Consider the following 17,304-nt stretch of genomic DNA (forward strand, 5'->3'; position numbering starts at 1 on the left):
TTTCAATTTCGGCTAGTAACCAAACCATGAACACTCTCATTTCTCACATAATCCTCTTTTTGTTTTCTTGTAAGTGATTCGAATAAGGTAAGAGTTGGACAATGAATAGATTATAAGAATGTAAATTAAAACAATAATATATACTTTTTTTATTTAGAATAACAAAAGTGGCACGAAATTCTTCATAGGACGTGAACAAGGGTATACTTGTAGGGTTTGCCTACTGTAGGGGTATGGTACTAAACTTACTTTAAACTAACATATAGTCCTGCTAAGCGAAGGGATCAAGCGCCAGGCGGATAGTATGGCGCCAAGAACATGGCCGAATATAATAAACATTCTCTAACACCTTGGGAATAGTAGCGCCAAGATCTCCACCAGCATGGGACAAATAGGAAGAATATACATCGGCAATATCGCCCAACCAATGAGAGATAAACAACACATAAAGGACATTACAACATAGTACACCACGTCAATATTAAAAGGCCACGATGCCCACCAACCTCCATGGTCACACAAATGGAGAATATAATCGGTGGAGAGCCTAACAAGGAAATTAGCCATACTCTCTCTCCCTCTGGCTATAAATACCGGAATATCTCCAAACGGTAAAGGATCCAACATCTAATATTCCACACTTTCTCCATATACTTTTATCACATAATAAATACTGATCTCACGCCGGGGGTGGTTGTTAGTGCACATAAATTTGACACTGTGGATATGTTATCCTGGCATATGTCTGGATCAGTTATCCTTAGAATGTATCAGGATCAAGGATCCTCAGTACTTATTACTAATTAACGGTTGTTCTCATGTGTAGTCTAATATTTAGCAGGTATAACGGTTAGAAGACTCAGTCTATCCACTAACTTGCAGTCAATAAGATATTGATGTGTCTGGATCAATTATCATTTTGAAGAGTTCCAGAGCTATGTCAGGATCATGGATCCTCGGTATTTGGTGCTATTAACGGTTATTTCTTATATGAAGGCTGATATTTATCAAGTGTAACAGCTCCAAGACCTAGTCTACCCCCTATTTCGCAGCCTGAGTGATGGAGCACGTGGTCAAAGTGGCAGTTACGATAATATTCAAGATGAGGCGGATTTTTAGGGATTATTAGTTAATAGTCTTTATTATTCATAACTCCGTTGAGTTATTGTCTTTACGTATGAATATAGGTATGATCAGCTAGGAAAAGACACCCAACACAACAACACACTCTGCTCACTACGAATTCAGCAGCATACACACACACACACATAGCTTTCGTTGTAACACTGATCATATTCTCCAAACCTTGTATCCTTATTTTTATATTAATAAAGTGGTGATAGACAATTGTCATCACCCGGGGTTTTTGTGCCGGCGATCCGAACCAGATCAAGGGCTTTTCCCTGTAACAAATTGTTGTGTTCATCTCAATTTCGTTCATACATTCGTTGTTATTATAATAGCACTATACCTCACATTTACGGATTTTGATACATTATCCTTGAGTGATTTTTGTCCAAAACAATTTGGTGCTATAATCCAGATTATTCCTATCATTTTCAACCTTTTCATACCCATATCACTATCAATGGCCTCTCAAACAATCTCTGCTTCATCAACCATGCCATCTTCGGTTCCTCTCTCATCAAGGAATTTGCCGCCGATGCCTCCGCCAATCACCGGAGCTCCAAAGACCACCGCGGCTGGAAACAAGACACAAATTCCAGTCCTCCAGAGCTCAAAAACCACTGCTGCCACTTCGGTGGTCAAATCTAACAATGATGTTTCTGCTATGTTTTCACAAGTTAAGGCATACATGGATTAGCAGAACAAAACCAACCAGAGGATCCTACGTGAAATTGAAGATCTCAAGAAAAGAAAGAGGCCAGCGGAGGATCAGACTCCCTTGATGCCTAGGTGAGGTTTAGTGCTACGTTGATTATATCGATTGTAAGGCAGTTGCAAACACAAACACAAGGATTTGTTGCGAGGAAAATCCCTTTATCTTGTTCAGATCACCGGCACAAAAACCCCGGGCGATGACAATTGTCTATCACCACTTTATTAATATCTAAAACCGGGTTACAAATGGTGGAGATTGTTAGGGCTGATAATTTTTGATACTGAGGATATGTTATCCTTGAAGATGTGTCTGGATCAATTATCCTCCTGAAGAGTTCCAGAGTCACGTCAAGATCAGGGATCCTCAGAAGTTGATATTATTAACAAATGTTTCACGTGTGTAGGTTATTATTCAACAAGAGCACGTGGTCAAAGAGCATGATGAAGGAGAGTGGAAGACTAGCGGATTCGTAGGACCTAGTTGTTAGTTTGTTATTTTCTTTTTAAACATAGAGATAACGACCAATTAGCATTCATTTGTAATTTTCACACAATAGAGCAGAACTCATAATTCTCTCTATTCACTAGCATTCGTTGTAACATTGATCGGAAACTCCAAAACACTTGTAACCCTTTTTTACATTAATAAAGTGGTGGTAGACTATTTGTCATCACCCGGGGTTTTTTTCCTTTGATCTAATCGAGATCAAGGGGTTTTTCTTCGCAACAAATCACTATGTTCACTCCATTTTTGTTCATATAATCGTTATTATCATTGTAGCACTAGACCACGCATTTACGGATTTTGATACATTATCCTTAGCTGATTTTTATCCAAAACAATTTGGCGCCCATCGTGGGGCAATTGGTGCTATAATACAAAAAATAACATATCATTTTCAACCTTTTCATACCCATATCACTATCAATGGCCTCTCAATCAACCTCTGCTTCATCAACCATGTCGTCTTCGGTTCCTCTCTCGTCAAGAACCTTGCCGCTGATGCCTCCGCCAATCACGGGAGCACCACGAGCTACTGCTGCTGGGAACAAGACTCAACTACTAGTCTTCCAGAGCTCAAAAACCACTTCTGCCGCTCCGGTGGTTAATACTAACAATGATGTTTCTAATATGTTTTCGCAGGTCAAAGCATATATGGAGCAGCAAACCAAGACCAACCAGAGGATCCTTCGTGAGATAGAAGATCTCAAGAAGACTAAGAGTCTAGCGGAGGATCACACTCCTTTGATGCCTAGGATGCTGGATTTCACCACTCCAGGATCCTTGGCTCAGTTCACTCAAGGATCATCTATCCTTTAACAGGGGTCCATGGGTTAAAAGACTCAAGGATCCTCACTGTTTCAGCCAGGATCATCTATCCTTCAACAAGGGTCCATGGGTCAGCAAACTCAAGGATCCTCATACTTTCAAAAAGGATCGTCTATCCTTCAACCGGGGTCTGTGGGTCAACTAGCTCAAGGATCCTCAACTTTCCCACAAGGATCATCCATCCTTCAACCAGGATCCTCTGGGTTATATCACCAAGGATCCTACAATTCCCAACCTCAAGAGTCATTCTTTCTGAATCAAGGATCCTCAGGAATCCAACATCAAAGATCCTCCGAAGTCCATGAAGGAGATATAATCCCCATGCAGACCATAGCTTCTGGAGGACCAACTCATATAGCAGATTCTTCTTATCCCAACTACTCATCCGGGATGCCGACCTTCACCTAGCAAAGAGGTAACTTGTATGATCCTATATCTTTAGATACTAACCGTGGTTCTATGCAGGATATAGGTATCAATCAGGCTATGGCCAAGGAACTACAGAAGCTCAATGATATGATATCCAGTGTTCCTGGGGTGATACGTCCAATTCCTGAGATACCGGAGGGAAGCCACAAGTTATCCAGATTCGCTCCACCTATCTGTGATGCTGAAATCCCGAAGCGATTCCAAACCCCCAACATGAAGACTTACGACGGAACCACTGATCCTGAAGAGCATGTGGCACAATACAGAGAAAGAATGGAGATCAATCCCATTCCTGAGAGACTCAAGGAAGCTTGTTTGTGCAAAGGCTTTGGATCCACACTGACAGGATCGACATTAAAATGGCTGCTAAGTCTTCCTCCCTTTTCAGTTACTTCTTTTTCACATTTAGTTAACTTTTTCAACAGCCAATTTTCCTGTAGTAGGAAATTTAAGAAGTTAACTAGTGATTTATACCGAGTTATCCAACCTAGTGATGAATCCCTTAGGGATTTTGTTACGAGGTTCGGCAGGGAAGCTCTAGAAATCCCTAATCTTGACACGGCTATTGCTGTTGAAGCATTCAAGATGGGACTTCAGAGGGGCTCCCCCTTTTATGATGATCTTGTGATGACTCCTTGCAGGTCTTTAGATGAAGTAAGAAACAGGGCACTCCGGTTCATACGATTGGAAGACGACAAGAGGATCCAGGATTGTCTGGGGGCTCAAACAAAACAGGAATCCCCTGACAAGAATAAAGGATCCTCATACAGGAACAACAACTCAAAGCCGTACACCAAGTTCAACAATCAAAACGTACGAGCAGTCGAAGAAGGAGATGATGATGAAGACTATCCCTGCATCTTCGAGTATTGTTTCTCCATAGATACCCATGGCTTAATTTGTGCCATGAAGGATCTAGGGGAAAAAGCAAGGTGGCCCTGGAAAGAACGAGAAGACTACCACCTTCAAAGACAAGTCTAAGTGGTGTGCTTTCCATGAAGATTTTGGTCACATGAAAGACGAGTTCATTGGCTTAAGAAGGGAAATTGGATACCTCCTGAGCAAGGGTCACTTCAAAGAACCCTTGGGAAGGAAGAAATCCAAAATACAGGATCCTTACCATGATGGTTTAATTATTACTTTATTTATTGCTAATCACTATGTACGCCAGATCCTAGTGGACGGTGGAAGCTCGGTCAACATCATCCAGCATGATGTCCTTAAGAAGATGAACATTCCAGATTCCGAGATCGTCCCTAGAACATCAGTGCTAGTCGGTTTCAGCGGAGAAACCAAGAAGACATTGGGGGACATCAACCTTCCAATTTATATTGAAGGGTTAAATTCATATCAAAAATTCCGTGTAATTGATAACATTTCTTGTTGCAATGTTATTTTAGGTAGGCCATGGCTCCATGGGATGAAGGCGGTGGCCTCACCCTACTACCAATGCATCAAACTACCAACTCCTTGGGGAGTAGTAAGGATAGATGGTGACCAAGTGGAGGCCAAGAATTATTATTCTTCATCCATGAAGCCGACAACTAAACAGACGATAGCATAGCAATTATAGCAAAATCCTAGGAATGTACTGGAAGCTCGAGAGCAGGACCTAAAAGAAGTATCTTTAGATCCTGAAGATCCAGATATGAAGGGGATCCTGTATCCCTGACGATATCGAGGAGGATATAATATCCTTCCTAAAGCGACGAAAATCCACGTTTGCCTTCAGACATTTAGACATGATAGGTATTTTAAAGGAGATAATTACTCATAAATTGGGCCTTGATCATTCTATTAAACCCGTCCATCAGAAGCGAAGGAAATTCGCTCCTGAGAGGAACACCATCATACAAGAAGAAGTTGAAAAACTTCTTAAGGCCAGTATGATCAGAGAGGTTAAGTATCCTCGATGGTTAGCTAATGTGGTTGTAGTTTCAAAAAAGAATGGAAAGTGGAGGGTATGCGTTGATTTTACATATTTAAACAAAGCATGTCCCAAGGATCCTTTCCCGTTACCACATATAGACTCCATGGTGGATGCAACGGCAGGACATGAAATGCTTAACTTTATGGATGCTTCCTCTGGATTTCAACAAATTCAGATGGAACCATCTGATCAAGAGGATACCGCATTCATGAATCCTACCAGCATATATTGTTATATTGCTATGCCATTTGGACTAAGAAATGCAGGGGCAACATATCAAAGACTGGTCAACATGATGTTCAAGGATCAGTTAGGCAAAACCATGGAAGTCTATATAGATGACATGGTGGTTAAATCAAAGAAAGCTGATGATCACCTCAGGGATCTCGAAGAAGCTTTCAATATCCTTGACCAGTACAATATGAAACTGAATCCGTCAAAATGCCACTTTGGTGTTAAGGCTGGAAAGTTTCTGGGATATATGGTGACTAAAAGAGGAATTGAAGCAAGCCCAGAGCAGATTGAAGCCATCATCAACCTAAATTCGCCTGCAAATGCCAAGGATGTCCAAAGGCTCACGGGAAGAATAGCCGCTTTCAACAGATTCATCTCAAGATCCTCCGAGAAATGCAAAGACTTCTACGACATTCTTAGAAAGAATAAGAAGTTTGAATGGACAGAAAAGCATGAGGCTGCGCTCAAAGCCTTGAAGGATTACTTATTCTCAAAGCCTGTGGATGGAGAATCCTTATATCTGTATCTAGCAGTTTCAGGTAATGCAATAAGTGCCGTTCTGGTCAAGGATCATGAAGGTGAAAAACACCCGGTATATTATGTAAGTAAAAGTCTATTAGATGCAGAAGCCAGGTATTCTCACCTTGAAAAATTAATCCTTGCTTTGATTATGGCTTCCACTAAATTAAGACATTATTTTGAGACTCATACTATTATTTTGAGAACTAATTATCCTGTTAAGAATGTGCTTAGAAAACCGGAATTGTCAGGAAGGATGGCCAAGTGGGTTGTGAAGCTGAGTGCATATGAAATTCAGTATGAGCCTAGAACAGCTATCAAATCGCAGGCACTAGTGGACTTTGTGGCTGATTTCAGCAGTGACATGCAAAAGGAGGCTGATTTAGAAGTCCAACAACTAGAAGAAGCCAAGGATCCTTGGATCCTCTTCACAGATGGAGCATCCAACGTAAGAGGAACGGTATTGGGCATACTACTGAAATCGCCACAGGGGGACATAATACCCCAGTCCATTTCATACGTATTTCAAGCCACCAACAATGAGGCAGAGTACGAAGCACTCGTCGCAGGTTAACTTTTAGCAAAAAGCATGAGGATTAGGTATCTTCAAGTTTATATGGATTCTTTACTTATAACTAACCACTTTAACGGTTCTTATGCCGTGAAAGGTGAGAAAATGATCAAATATTTAGAAGTTGTGAAGGAATTAGCAAAATCCTTCGAGTTGTTTAGTATTATTCAGGTATCAAGAGAGGAAAATGCCGGGGCGGATGCTTTAGCAAATTTAGCCTCGTCCTTGAAAATTCCAGAAGATACAAAGATCCCAATTATCCACATACTCTCGCCAGCAATAGTAGAGCAAGTGGTTGGGGAGATAACAAGTGACAAACAGATTGTACTTTTGGATCCATTATCCTCAGCCAACCAAGGATCCTGGATCCTCCCAATCAAAAAATACCTCCAAGATGGAGAAATTCCAGCCACAGAGAATCCTAAATCTTTCAAACTCAAGGTGTCACAATATATTTTATTAGATGATATGCTATACAGAAAATCTCTTGCAGGTCCATACTTGAGGTGTATAGAGGATCATGAAGTCCAAGAGGTACTCAAGGACTTTCATGAAGGTGATTGCGGCAACCACACAGGGGGAAGAGCATTATTCTACAGGATACTTAGGACTGGGTACTTCTGGCCGACGATGAAGAATGATGCAATGGAGTACTCAAAAAAGTGTGATGCTTGTCAAAGGCATGCAAACATCCTTCACCAGCCAGCAGAACCAATGTATCCTAATCCTCTTCATGGCCTTTCATGAAGTGGGGAATGGACATTGTTGGTAAGCTTCCAAAGGCTCCAGGTGGAAAGGTCTTTATGCTTGCAATGACAGACTACTTCTCCAAATGGATTGAAGCAAAGGCATTCGTGCAAGTCCGAGAAAGGGAAGTTATATCCTTTATTAAACGAAATATTATAACTAGATTTGGTATCCCTTCTGAAATTGTTTGTGACAATGGTTCCCAGTTTATCGGGAAAAGAACCACTAACTTTTGTGACAGTTGGGGCATCAAGATGATTACCTCTACTCCAGCGCATCCTCAAGCTAATGGTCAAGCAGAGTCAAGCAACAAGATAATCATCAACAACTTCAAAAAGAAGCTAGGATCCAAGAAAGGAAAATGGGCCGAAGAGCTACCATATGTAATTTGGGCCGACAGGACGACACCAAAAAATGCAACAAGCCGAACACCCTTCTCATTAGTGTTTGGGCCAGAAGAAGTTATCCTTACAGAAATGGTGGTTCCAACAGCTAGGACAAGCATCCGTGATCCTGAGGCCAATAGAGAAATCCTTCTCGAAGACTTGGATACTGTGGAAGAACTCAGAGACTTAACCAGAATCAGAATGGCAGCATATCAACAAAGGATAGCTGGGGCATACAACAAGAATATAAGGATCAGAATATTTCAAGAAGGAGATTTAGTTTTGAGGAAAGACTTCCAAAATACTACTAATCCGGCTGATGGGAAGTTAACACCCAAATGGGAAGGTCCTTATCTGATCGAGTCAGAGGCAGGAAAGGGAGCATATCATTTGCTCACTATGGAAGGCAACAAGTTACCAAGGGCATGGAATGCTATCCACCTCAAGAAATACTTTTTCTTATCAGGATCAAGTATCCTCTGAGGATCAAGGATCCCAAAATTGGATCAAGTATCCTCTGAGGATCAAGTATCCTTAAAAGGATCAAGGATCCCAAAATTGGTAATATCTATCTGATTACTTATTCTTTTCAATTTCTTATTATTTTAAGGATAATGTATTCTTAACAATTTGTCTCTTCCAAGTTTTAAGCAACACTGCAGGTTTCAATAAGAGGTTCAATGTCTAAGAGGTTGGCCACCTCTCCCTCACGCTTAAGGTACATCACTATTTTCCTTGGCCTAGCCCACGTTTGGGTATGACCCCCGATGGTCATATCCTCTAAGGTTTAAAGGTTTTCACCTTTCTTATAAATAGAGTTTCTACACTCTCGCCTGGAGCGCACGCTATCCAACGTATAGTCCGAGGCAGCGGGACCAGTACACGCTTAGTGGCTGACAATTTCGTTGTCTTCGGCTAAATGGAGGATCCTACGATTTATGGTAGACGTACCATACCACCGGTTTATAACGTTTTCACGTTATCTCAAGAAAAAGGTTTCTAACATTTTCATGTTAGCTAAGTTTTTGGCGTTTTCACGTCACTCACATTTGGGCTAAATCCCGGGTTGGGCGAGTCCCTAGTTAACATCCGTATCCTTGGGCCAGTCCCCAGTTGGGGCTTGTCTCCAGTTTTTGGGCTTGTCCCCAGTTTAACACCAGTTCATGGGCTTGTCCCCAGATTACACGGGCTTGTCCCCAGTTGCACGGGCTTGTCCCCAGCTTAATGGGTTTAACCCCAGTTAACATTATAAGTTATTTGCAACAGATTTTCTAAGTTCATCACGAAGACAAGGTTTTATGGATTCAAAATCCTTAAATTACTTCTCCAAGGATCATCGAAGGTTTCGTACTTATGGAAACTTAGGTCTAATTAGACCATATGGTATGATTTATACTTGTCAGATTACATTTATATGGCTAAGATCTTTATAAACTCTGTTTATTCAAGGATTTAAGATCTTTAAATTATTTTTGCAAGGATATTCTATCCTAAAATTTTTACTCAATATTATTTCCTAAAACCTTCAATGAGATTAAATCTATATCAAACAAACTTTCAGATTAACTAGTAACAAGTGAATAGTCAAAAAGTTTTCAATTATTATAAGTCACCTGGACTTACCCAAAATTCTTAACCCGGATTTCACCATTCAAAAGATGAACCATCCACCCGGGTTAAACAGGTGTTACTAGTTGTTCATGATTTGTAGGAAGAAGGATATACAACCGGAAAGGAAGTTCCCATGGAAACTCCATTGATATGTGACAATTATATCCAACTTGTCAAATCTCATATGTTTTTGCTGGAAGTTTGAATTCAAAGGCAAAATGACAGCTGTGATCTTATCACAACCGCCATTTTGGGGGCAATTGTTAGTGCACAGAAATTTGACACTGTGGATATGTTATCCTGGCATATGTCTGGATCAGTTATTCTTAGCATGTATCAGGATCAAGGATCCTCAGTACTTATTACTAATTAATGGTTGTTCTCATGTGTAGTCTAATATTTAGCAAGTATAATGGTTAGAAGACTCAGTCTATCCACTAACTTGCAGTCAAGAAGATATTGATGTGTCTGGATCAATTATCATTTTGAAGAGTTCCAGAGCTATGTCAGGATCATGGATCCTCGGTATTTGGTGCTATTAACGGTTATTTCTTATATGAAGGCTGATATTTATCAAGTGTAACAGCTCCAAGACCTGGTCTACCCCCTATTTCGCAGCCTGAGTGATGGAGCACGTGGTCAAAGTGGCAGTTACGATAATATTCAAGATGAGGCGGATTTTTAGGGATTATTAGTTAATAGTCTTTATTATTCATAACTCTGTTGAGTTATTGTCTTTAAGTATGAATAGAGGTATGATCAGCTAGGAAAAGACACCCAACACAACAACACACTCTGCTCACTACGAATTTAGCAGCATACACACACACACATAGCTTTCGTTGTAACACTGATCATATTCTCCAAACCTTGTATCCTTATTTTTATATTAATAAAGTGGTGATAGACAATTGTCATCACCCGGTGTTTTTGTGCCGGCGATCCGAACCAGATCAAGGGTTTTTCCTCGTAACAAATCGTTGTGTTCATCTCAATTTCGTTCATACATTCGTTGTTATTATAATAGCACTATACCTCACATTCACGGATTTGGATACATTATCCATGAGTGATTTTTGTCCAAAACAGTGGTTATGAGAGAAACCCCACTATTCCTCATAACGAGCTCACGATGTTCTGTTTTTCAGGAAACTATCATCTGCGCCAAGAAGGATTCTAACCCATCATGCGGAATACTTAACCACAACCCTAGGACTAAGTAATTAGGCCTAAGGGGTGGATTCATGTTTCTTCATTGGCGCCATCCGTGTTTATTGCTAGATCATTACATTTGTAGTCACTACATTCTTGATCCAGATGAGTCGTAAACTCTTGCCAATGAGGTTGGCCAACAGTCAAAGGCCAACCAAGAAGGAAACCTGGAGATTCTCGACGTGATAGGTAGTGGCGAAGGCATCGCTGATGCGTCCACCCTTCGACCTACCATTACGGAAAAAGAAAAAACTAAATCATGAACGGAGACAGCCTTACCGCTAGAGACAATGGTTTGGCTAGAGGAAGAACAACAAAAACTCATGGCTAAAGTGCAGTAAAAAATGGCGTCGGTTGTGCGACCAAGAGCGTTATTTGACAGAGTAACAAGTAGCAACGATGCGGAAGAAGAATATGAAGGCGATGAAGAGGAGTCAATTCCAATTCTAACAAAAATGTCAGCGGGCAAAACACCAAGCGCTAAACCAAACAACCGTTTTAAGATGATAACGAGACACAACGGTCGCGCCAGGTGGTGGATTCACGACAAGATGATCCAGATTATGAAGAAAGCTAGAGAGGTCTAGACCCAGCTGTCAAAAAGCTCAAATATACCACCCAGATGCAAACGAAGACTTCTCCAAACCATACCGACCAACAACATCGGCCGGAAGGTCAATGTTTGTTAAAAGAATCGCTGAGGTGAAACTACCATAGAACCCCGAAATTTCACCAACAGTCGGCTAGTACGACGGCCTTTCCGACCCAGACGATCACTTGCTAACATACATCGCAGCCGGACTAGTGTCAGGATGGACCATGCTTCTATGGTTCCACATATTCACATTAACATTAGTCGGCGCGACAAGAGCCTGGTTTGAGCGGTTTCCAGAAGGACAAATCACAAGTTGGGATGATCTAGCCGGCAAATTCACTCAGCATTTTAGCCAACAACGATGCCGTATCAGCGTTCTAGCAGATATCCTCGATGTTACAAGAAAAGATAATTAAACGTTGGGACAACCTCATGCGCGCAGATTCAACAAAGAGGGGTTGAACATCGGCGGTGTTGGCGAGGAACTCATGCGTGCAGCCTTCCGCCAGAATGTGAGGTGTGACGATCTCATCCGCACCCTCACAGGAAGAGATAGTATGACCCAAAGCTGGGACACCTTCATGACGGCGGCAAAGAGGTACGCACGAACAGAAAAAAGCATGGGTAAAGAGTTCGCGCGTAATGACGCAAGGAATGACATTAACAAAGTTCGTCAAGGTAAAAAGTAGCTTCCGTTTTGTCACTATTAAACCATGAAAACCAACCAAAAGAAAGCACAACCTATGAGCCTTACAAGAACAAGCAAAGGGCGCAACCACAAGCGTCCAACAGATGGACCCCGCTGACCAAAAGCTCAGCGCAGATAATGTACACGGAGGGAATCCAACTCAAAAAACCCACTACAATCAAACCAGGGCCGAACGCGGACATGACGCGGTATTGTGACTATCATGAACAACATGGTCACACAACCAATCAGTGTTTGAATCTGAAAGATGCGATCAGAGAGTATGTAAAAAATGGAATATTGGAACATCTTGTCAAAAGCGTCAAAGGTAGAGGAAGGCGACCACCAAGTCGTGACGGAAGAAAGGCCAGAAAAGACAATCAAAGACCTACATGCCAACATGATCAATGGAGGTGCCACGAACAAAAAGCGCAATCGGGTTGAACATGCCTCCTGGAAATAAGAACAGGTAATCTTCCCAAAAGTGAAAGGGGGGAGCAAACTGAAAAGCTCCATTAGTAATCACAGCAGTCTTCGGACACTACCAAATGCCTCTCTTCTTCATTGATGCGGGAGCCACGTCCGATATTATGTATCGCCAATGTTTCGATTTACTGGAGAAAATGATAAGCGCAGGTTGACCCCTGTCAACGCCCCAATAACAGGTTTCAATCAAAGTATTGAATACTCATTGGGACAATTGACATTTCCAGTGACACACGGCGATGGAGTACACTCAAGAACCGAAGATGTAGACTTCCTCATCATGGAAACCCCACACCCGCATTATGATATACTCTTGGGAAGAGAGGCGATTGGCGACTTCAACGCCAACCCATCAACGGCCCATGGAATATTGGGGGTACAAACGCCTACAGCTATAACAATGATCCATGCTAACAAAGAATGTCATATGGAGGAATTAAAGGTACCACCACAAAAGATGTTGAAGACATGCAGGTCCAAAGAGGTCAAGAAGTAGGTTCTCAATGAAAAATTTCTAGAACAAAACGTGACCGTTGGAGCCACCTTTCCGACCATACCCGAATGGCGTTTCAAAGGTTACTTGTCAATAACATAGATGTATTCGCATGGACCCCGACAGACATGACATGAGTACCAAGGTCTAAGGCGGAACACAAGTTGAAAGTAAACCCAGCTTTTGTACTGGTAGTACAAAAACGGCGGAAGATGGGGCCAGAACAGGCGAACGCCTGTGATGAACAAGTGAAACAGCTCATGGACGCGGGAATAATCCGCGAAATACAATACCAAACATGGGTTGCAAATCCGGTAATGTAACCAAAATCAAATGGCCATTGGCGAATGTTCATTGATTTCAAAGATTTCAACAAAGCATGCCCTAAGGATTGTTACCCTTTTACCGAAAATAGACCTAAAAGTAGATGCGTTGGTTCCTTTTCAGTACAAGTGCTTCTTGGACGCATACAAAGGGTACCACTAGATCCATATGGCAGCGGGAGATCAAGATAAAATGGTGTTTCGATCAAACAATGGAACGTATTGTTAAAATATGATGCCATTTGGCCTCAAGAACGCAATATCCACGTACCAGCGCCTGTTGGACAAAGAGTTTAGGAGTCAAATAGGAAGAAACTTAGAAGTCTACATGGATGACTTAGTATTTGATGTGTGTTTAATGAATGCCCTTTTTAAATAACTCACAACTAAGCTTTAAATTTGTAAAACGAAAATCCTAACGAATCCACACACAACCGGCAAGTGTACCGATCACTAATAGTATAGACCTAAGGAAGTCTGAGTATCGAACACCAGGACACGTGAAAACGTACTTAATACTTAAGCCTAACCAAGACTCACCTAAGAATAATATTTTTTTTAAATGATTTTTATATTATTAACTATTTGATCTAACTTAATTGACTAAACTTAACAAGACTAGACGAAACTTTGAGAATAAGATTTATCAATTGAGACAACGTCTACCTAGGTAAGAATCCTATTGAAGGCATAATAAGATAGTGGATTGAATAATCTCACAACACCGGTATCTAAGGATGACACAACTAAGGTTCTCTCAAGAAAGCTAGATTACCTCTCGGTCTCACTAACAAACCCTAACCTACACTTAGTTGATTTTAAGAACAAACCCGGGTAACGAATTGCTAAAGTGCTCTAATGTCGACTCTCCTCCCGGTCTCACCGACACACTACCCTAATGGAGACGAATACTACGCAACCAAGGATAGAGGTACAATTTAGTTTAACTTAAACTAGGTCAACTAATCGCTCACAAACCCAAACCCGACAAGAACCGAACCCGCTCTCGCGCGATCCTTATCCTAACAAGTAAAAGCTATGAAACGACCCTACTTCCTATCACCTCTCGATCTCTAAGAAGGTGCCTACCAACTGATTTTAGCTAATTAATATACCCATTTAAACCCTATGGTTGTACACCCCGCAAACAATCTCTAAACACAAAGTAAAGAGTTCAAACAAGCTAAAATCAACCAAAACCGATTCAATCAATCAAAGCAAGAGGTAATTGAGTATAATTAATAAAAATACAGCGAATAAACACAACCTAATCCAATGCTAAACCAAACTTTTCATTAGCAATTCAAGTCATGATGATCAACAATCCAATATACTTACCAAAACCTAACAATAATCATCTAACCTAGGTAGAACTAACTAGTTTAGCCTAACATTAGTTTTGGACAGCAGCTAATACTTAAGTTAAACATCATAAACATCAACATAAAAATAATTAAACTCGTTCAAGATTCAAACACAATCAAACACAAGTCAATCTTCACTTTACTTGCAAAACAATTCAAAGTAAAAGATCAAAATAACTAGTTAACAATCTTGAACTAAAAGAACAAAGGTTATGGATGTATACTCAATATATATGGCTGAGTTTCTTGATGATTAAGGTCCCTAGCTGCCGTACCAAGTTTTCTTTAAGCTTCTTCTTCTTCTTCTCCTAGCCACCACACAGCCGCCACCAACTTTTTTTCTTTCTTTTCTTCCTGCAGAAGTTGCGATCGGACAGAAGGGCAGGAGTTAGGGTTTTTATTTTTTTTATTTAATTAATATAGTATGCATGTAAGGCTTGGAACTTATGGGCTTGGGTCGGGCCTTGAGTTGTAGTCTTCAAAGTTGCTCAAAAAGACCCCTAGAGTTTCCAAACTTTACTCTTTTCTTCCTTAAAACTTAAAACCTACAAGTAATCATCCATCTTTGTAAAATCAAGCAAAAACAAGCTATAACTCTTATTAATTAAACTATTTAAGCACTTAAACATGATAAAAACGTATGGAAAGTAAGTGTGTTTTACAACACATCAAACATCCCCACACTTAAGACTTTTTCGTCCCTGAAAAAGAAATCTACACAGAATCATAACCAAGTGAAAAACAACAAACTCTCAGATTATTATCATTTTCAAAGTACAAGAAACAGCCTGACATATTGACCGCGATTGCCGATATTGTAGTCCACTTAAACATAGCAACCAGCCAATCAAGCCCCCTTTTTGCATTAAACATTTTAAGTCCAAAATTTAAGGCTACACCTACCCCATCTCAGACAAAGAGAGCTAGAGGACTAGAGTCGAAGCAAACTGGTTCGATAAATCACCATAAGCCAAGGTCTCGTTGATGGTACTAATTAGATACACTCGGTGAAATTTGGATGGATGAATGGTCATGTGGAGGTCGTACGAGCTATTCCTAAATATTATTGGACTTTGTCCTATAAACCTAAAATTTTATTTATTAACTAAGAACCTTCGAGCCCCAATAGTGTATCCTTAGAGTCACTATCCCCAAGGTAACACGTAAACTCTAAGTCCCGTCTAGTATGTGCATCTTTGGCCTCTTTTTCTAACTTTAAACAATGCTTCTTTGCCATTTTACAATACATAACTTTCTTCACAAACATTTTGCTTTTCTTGAACAACTTTTGATAACACAATACATAACTTTCATGACAAACTTTCAAAACATATTTATTTTTACTTGCAATCTTTTATATCACCCTAAAATATATATAACTATTTCTAAGCTCGTAAAAAGGTCATGTGGTGGTGTGCTGGTTTGAGTGCATTTAATTCTTACCATCTCAAAATTTTCAGATTATGGTAACCCTCCCTAAGCATCGAAATTTGGTTTCACCGTTTTTAAATTATTATTATATATATAAAACTGCTAAAGAGGACTATCAAAGCTAGTTGGGCCTACCGACACATCCCAAATCAGATATGCAAACCATCCCTTTTTTATTATTATATTTTATACTTCAAAAGTTCCGAGAGTTCGTTAGCACATTGGTAATAATATCATTTCCTGCTTAATGTAGAATAAAAACAATTTTCAATGGACATTTTTTCTTTTCTTTTTTTTTTCAGCGAAAGAACAAAACAAAATTTTTATTTTTTTGTTCTTTTTTTCTACAACTAAGTAAAATAAATTCCCATCCCCACACTTAGAACGAAATCGTCCTCGATGAGAACAAGGAAAAAAAATAAAATTAAATTAAATTAAAACTTAAAATAGCAAAAAGTAAAATAGAGAACGGGTTACTCCCCTGGTTTATATGCAGATTCTTCATCAGTTGTGTATCAATCGAGCGACCGTATAGCATTTCATTCGCGGCCGCAACCTAGGATGAACCAGTTCCAAAAAGCCATCAGAGCTACCATGCGCATAATAATACCTGTAATAACTCAAACTCGCTCGCATGTAGTGGCGTACAACACAGAAAACAAAAACATAAGAAATAAACATATTTTTGTGTTTTTGATTTTTTTTTAATTTTATTAATTTTTTATTTTTTTTGTATTTTTAATATTTTTATATAAATAACAAAAATAAAACAAATAAAAACAGATAATAAAGAAAATCATAATAAAAACTCTACAACTCGGTCTGTCTCCCGAGTGATGCATCCAACACGCGTCTACGCCTCGGTGAATGAGTCAAGGTAGAATACCTCGACTGTCTGATCAGCTATCGGCTCTCCTATGTTGTGACATTCGTCAAATTCGGGCCTCGATTTGTTTTCGCGTTGTAAACTTTTATTTTGTAAAGCCGACTCAACATTTTCTTTGAACTTTATTTAAATTATTATATAATATTTTAGACCTCAATCTTAAATAAATCGATGTTTTGTCATATTATATTGTCGTTAAAAAAAACATTAGGGGTTCAAACTAATTT

Source organism: Bidens hawaiensis, unplaced genomic scaffold (assembly GCF_021521415.1).
Source record: "Bidens hawaiensis isolate Kalapana, Puna unplaced genomic scaffold, B.hawaiensis_p1.1 tig00000097_1, whole genome shotgun sequence".
Taxonomy (NCBI): domain Eukaryota; kingdom Viridiplantae; phylum Streptophyta; class Magnoliopsida; order Asterales; family Asteraceae; genus Bidens; species Bidens hawaiensis.